Genomic DNA, 5957 nt, shown 5'->3' with positions numbered 1-5957 from the left:
AAGCCGAAGGACCTGAATAAACTCCGAGAGCTCGCCCAGTCTATCGACGCTCGGTACTGGGAACGCAAGACTGAACGGAACCGCGAAACTCGGACTTCGTCCTCGGGGAGCAAGAACACCGCTACTCCGAAGTCATCTTCGACGTCGAACAACACCTCTCAGAAGCAGAACACCTCTTCTTCGAGCAACTCCGCTAGTCCGAAGAGTACTCCGAAATCCGGAACTCCGAAGACTCCGTCTAACCCCCCGAAGCCGTACGCCGACAAGTTGGGCAAAGACGGGAAGCTCACTCAGGAAGAGCGTAACCGCCGCTTCGTGAACAACCTCTGCCTGTTCTGCGGACGTTCTGGACACACCGCAGATGCTTGTCCGAAGAAGTCCGCTGCTGCTAAAGCCCGCACTGCTAAGGCTGCAGAAGCTCCCTCATCGGAGGAAACTCCGAAAGCGGAGTCAAAAAACTAGTCTGCAATCTTCCGCAATCCGCGTGCGGTGTAGATCGCGTTGACTCTCCCCGCGCGGAACTGCAACTCCGACTCAACACTTCCGCTCTTTCAGACCCCTCAGCGCTCCATATCCGTCTCTACTCCGAAGTCCTACACTCCTCCGTCACCGCCCTTGTCAATTCTGGTTCCTCGCACTGCTTTCTTGACTCTGACTTCATAGGCGAGCACGGACTTCCGACCGATCCGACGCCCCCCTTACAGCTATCCCTGTTTGATGGGTCGTCTAATACATTTATTACCCGAAAAGTCACAACTCCGATACACTTTCCTTCAGGGGAAATTCTGAACCTCGACTTCTATGTCACTCCGCTCGACAAGTCCGTCTCCGCGGTACTCGGATACAGCTGGCTCTCCGCTTACAATCCTTCGATTGACTGGAAGGCGTCAGACAGACTGCGCAGGTATGTCAGTATGTAGTACATGCGTAGATATGTGGGGAAAAGACATACTCTCACTCGTAGATGGGAGAACGAGTGAGAGTTCGGAATGTGATGCGTGGGGAGGATATACGTGTGCGGGTGATACCGACGGAAGGACGTACGAGCGCTCGTCGCTCTCGACACTCCTCCTCGTCCTGAAGACGGTGAGCAAAGTGAAAAGTGAAAATGAAAAATGACATGACCAAGGAAGACTCCTCCTCGCATGGAAGCCTAACGCAAACCAAGGAAAGAGCGGAGACGGCTGAACTGAGGGAAAGGGAGAGGTTTGGTGAGGACATCGGCGACATTATTGACGGAAGGGATGAAGTGTAAGGTAAGAAATTGACGGTTGGTGTAATCGCGAATGAGATGATGCTTGATATCGATGTGTTTTGTACGGACGTGGAAGCCAGAGTCTTCGGAGAGGACAATCGCGCCGTTGTTGTCAGCATACACCGGAGTGGGACCGTTTTGCGGGTACCCGAGCTCGGAAAGGACGCTGCGCAGCCAGACGCATTCCTTGGTGGCTTCGGCAGCCGCAATGTACTCGGCCTCAGTGGAGGAGTCGGAGACGGTCGCTTGCTTGCGCGCGCACCAGGAGACGACACCGGAGCCGAGGTTGTAGCAATAGGAGCCGATGCTCTTGCGGTCGTAGCAGCGAGCCCAGTCGGAGTCCGAGAAGCCGAGCAGACGGGCGGTGTGGGAGCCGCCGAGGACGAGACGCAGGTCGCGCGTGCCTTTGAGGTACCGGACCACACGTTTAGCTGCATCCCAGTGAACGGAGGTGTAGCAGTCAAGGAACTGTGCAAGCTGCTGGACTGCAAAAGAGATGTCCGGACGGGTGCCGACCGCGAGGTAATTGAGGCTGCCGACGAGCGCGCGATAGGGGAGATGTGCGACGGAGTCATGTTCAGTGCTGGAAGCAGGGCGCGCGAGCTTACATCCAGGCTCCATGGGCGTGTTGACAGAGTGTGCAACGTCGAGGCGAAAAGTGGAGACGATCTTGTCAATGAGGGCGCGTTGAGAGAGGAAGATGGCATGGGCAGCAAGATCGCGGTCGATGGCAATACCAATGCAGTGACGAGCGGCGCCGAGATTGGAGATGGTCCAGGTGCCGTCAAGATCCGCGACAAAACGATCACGGGCCTCAGCGGAGCTGACAGTGTATAAAAAGTCGTCCACATGTACGCCGGTGAAGACAGTGCCAGCGAGACCATGGCGGGCGTACAGACAGACTTCGCTTTTGACACGGGTGAAACCCACAGCCTCAAGATGAGTGTTCATGGTCTTGTTCCAGGTGCGCCCACCCTGAGGCATGCCGTAGAGGCCGCGCTTGAGTTGCCAGACCCAGGTTTCTTTGCCGGGAACCTCGAAGCCGGGTGGTTGCTCCATGTAGCAGACTTCGTCGTCAGGTAAGAGGCCGTAGAGATAGGCTGTTTTGACATCAAGTTGGCCCAGGAACCAGTCGTTGGCAGCGGCGATGTGACAAAGCAGGCGGAAGGTTTCCATGCGCATGGTAGGTGAAGTCGTTTTGCCGTAGTCGATGCCGAAGGTCGCCTCATACCCGCGAACAACCCAGCGAGCCTTGAAACGAACTGGATCGCCGGCCTCATTGCGCTTGAGGCGGAAAACTGCTTTGCCACGCATGATTTTCCGGCCTGCCGGGACAGAAGCGCGGTCGATCAGCTCATAGACATCCATATCGAAGATCGACTTGAACTCCTCCTCGAGTGCAGCACGCCACTGGGCAGCGAACGGGCCAGAGAAGGCTTCTTGAATGGTAGCAGGGTCGCCAGAGTAGTCGCCGTCCAGTTGGAGAACTGTTGACAGTGCTAGGTCAGAGTCCGCAAAGAGCGCAGAGTCAGCAGTGCGCCGGGCAGCGCGTTCGGCACGAATACGCTCGCCGCTTGCAGCGGATTCAGCAATGGCTTGATCGAGGCGAGTTGGGCCGGCATGAACGTTGGATAGCTCCCGGATACGAGTAGAGCGGCGCGGTGAGGAGGGCACAATAGTGGGCATGAGCGGCGGTGGCGGCGGTTGTGGGGAAGATGGCAGGTCAGGATTGGCTGCAGCAGCGGGTGCGGATGCAGGAGGGATAGCGGGAGCAAGGACAGGGGTATCGGCAGAGACAGGAGGCGGCGCGGGAGGAAAAGAGGCTGGCAGATGCGAAGATGGGAAAGAGGGGGGATCAGGGTCATCGTGAAGGAGAGAAGGAGAAAGGGAAGGCCCACAAGGGGGTGAAGGCGAAAGTGAGGGTGAAGACGGGTGACAGAGCGGATCTTCATGAGATTCAATAAAACGAACATGATAGGAGGATAGGACACGTTGAGTGGGCCGGTGGTAACACCGGTACGTCTTGGAATCGGACCCGTATCCGATAAGGACGCACTCGACGGAGCGAGCCCGGATCTTTGGATTGTGAGTGTTGATGAGGACAAAGGCGCGGCAGCCAATTTCGCGGAGGTGAGAGTTGTCCGGTGGGCAGTGGTAGAATGCTTCGAATGGGGACTGGCCATTGAGCAGGGTGGAGACAGGAGTGCGATTGTAGAGGTAGCAGGACGTGGTATACAGTTCATCCCAGCGGGACTCCGGAACATTGGCAGCGATGCGCATGGTTCGGGAGCGCGACATCAGAGTACCGTGCAAGCGTTCGACACGTCCGTTATGAGCGAATGTGTACGGAGCAGTGCGGCGAACCTGGATGCCAAGCGCCGCGCACACCTCGTCGACATCATGGGAGACAAGTTCGCCATTGTCGATTTGAACACGTTTGACTGGGTAGCCCTGGGCACGCATCGCGAGGACAAAACGTTTAAAGACAGAACCCATGGAGGATTTATTGGGAACAGGAAATGCCCATGCGAAAGAGGAATAATCGTCTAAGATGTCTAGAGTATGGAGGTTTCCAGTTGCGGAGCGCGTCGCTTGCTCGCCAGCACCGTCAAGATACAGGAACTCCCCTGCCTCAGTAGCCCTCACCCCCGAGCGAACTTTGGGAATCGGAGAACGTTTCTGTTTGCCAAGGAGACAAGGTTCGCATTTGAAAGGGGGTTCAGAGAGGTCAAGGGGTGTACCTGCGGCACGGAGCTGCTTGGCGATTTGCCAGATGACAGTGTAGCTCGGATGGCCGTGGCGACGGTGTAGGGTCTCAAGGTTGGGGAGGCGAGTGGCGATCAGTGCGGAGGCAGGCAGCGGAGAGTCCAGAGTAAAGAGCGAGTGGCCATTGCGTGCACTTTGAAAGATGATGTCGCCAGAAGAGCTTCGCAAAGTTGCGCAAAGACGATCAAAGACGACAGAGAAGTTTGAAGGGCCGTCACAGAGGGCGCGAATAGAGATGAGTTTGACAGCTGCCTTAGGGACGAACAAGACATTGTCGAGACGTAAGACAGAGCCGCCAGAGAGAGGAAGGCGCACGGTGCCGACACCTTCGGCGAAGATCACTGAGCCGTTGACGCCGCGGATACCATGGGGTGGGATCGGTCTGAGATCGTAGAAGTCCGCGCGGTGGGGAGAGAGATGAACAGATGCACCCGAGTCGAGAACGAAAGAGCCGTGTGAGCCAGTGACAAGTGCATCGTCGATGAGATCGGCGGAGAACACGGAGGCGGGTTCATCTTGGGACAGAGCGACTAGCCAGGCAGGCGGTGCGTCGTCCGCAGACAAGGCGACATCGGTGACGAGGGGGACGCTGCTCGTCGGGGGATCACCAGTGAATGCGGCACCTGCAAATTCAGTGGAGGGCGGGGCCGCAGGTGGGTCAACGAGCGGGATGACGAATTCTCCATCCATGAAGTAGGCTTTTCCAGCATGATCGCGGATAACGCGATGCTTGGTTGGCCCGGAGGATGACGGAGTGGCTCCAGAGGTGCCTTTCCGAGCTTCAGCCTTCTTGCGCCGTTGTTCAGCGATGATCTCGTCGCGACGAGGATAGAGCGGTCCTCCGACCTGGTAGCAGGCTTGTAGCCAGTGACCACTTTGTTTGCAGTTGGTGCAAAGCGGGCGGCCAGTGGGTTTGGCGGCAAGAGCGAGAGATGGAGGTGTGGAAGCGAGCTTTCCATTGATCTGCTGTTGCTCGTACTCGAGGCGTTTGACAATCTTGTCAGGACTGAGAACGTTGGAGCTGTCAGCCTGATCGTTGATGATCTGGTTGGAGACGTGCTCGAAGCCATAGCCGAGGATGTGTAGCAGAGCGACAGTAGCGAGCGAGTGAGCAGAGAGTGGACCCATGCTGAGGATGCGATCACATTGATCAATGACAGTGCGAGCTTGGTTGGGAAGAGGCTTAGACGCGTCGAAACGGACATTGAGGAGATCGCGGATGAGCAGGGCTTGAGCGTATGGGCCCTGTTTTTCGTGACGTTGGCGGAGAAGTACCCACATGGCGGAAGCAGTGGAGGACTTTTTGATGATCCGCTTGTCGTCACCCTTCGCGCAGATTGCGCAAAAGGAACGCACCATTTTGTCGTTGTTGCGCCAGACCATAGCCTCCGTAGGCCACGCACTAGAATCGGGGCAGGGCATGGAGCCATCGAGGTAGTTGAGGAGGCCTCCAGTGCACATGCCGAGGACGTCGTAGATGTGCTCCGACCATTCTGGCCAGTTGTTTCGATTGAGATCGAGGAGATCGTCGGCGGAGGGGGGGACATGATAGAGGGATGGGATGGAGCCGGAGACGACGTAGGGTTTCGCGGGTGGAGGGGACGTGGTGCTAGACGATGAAGGAGACGCACCAGAGCCACTGGTACCGCCGGAAGAGCCGTCGGAGCCGTTGGAAGAAGCGTCCTGATCACCCATGATGGAAGGGGGTGACTATATGCGCGCGGAAAAGACCGTGTGGAGGTGAAAAGTGATGGAGGGAAAGAGAGATACGCTTAGGAAAGCGTGGACGAGGGAGAACCGAGGTTGAGGTATGGCGTGCAGGTGTCTGATTTACGGGAATCAGAGTGCAGCGGAGGGGCTCATAACCGCACAGCATCCACTTCCGGACCACGCCTTCAGACTGTCCCGTATCTCCGACGTCACCTCCGCTCGGTTC

This window comes from Lentinus tigrinus (assembly GCF_003813185.1).
Source record: "Lentinus tigrinus ALCF2SS1-7 unplaced genomic scaffold L226scaffold_31, whole genome shotgun sequence".
In the NCBI taxonomy this organism is placed as follows: Eukaryota; Fungi; Basidiomycota; class Agaricomycetes; order Polyporales; family Polyporaceae; genus Lentinus; species Lentinus tigrinus.
The sequence above is the reverse complement of the archived record's forward strand: the minus strand, read 5'-3'. Positions refer to the sequence as shown.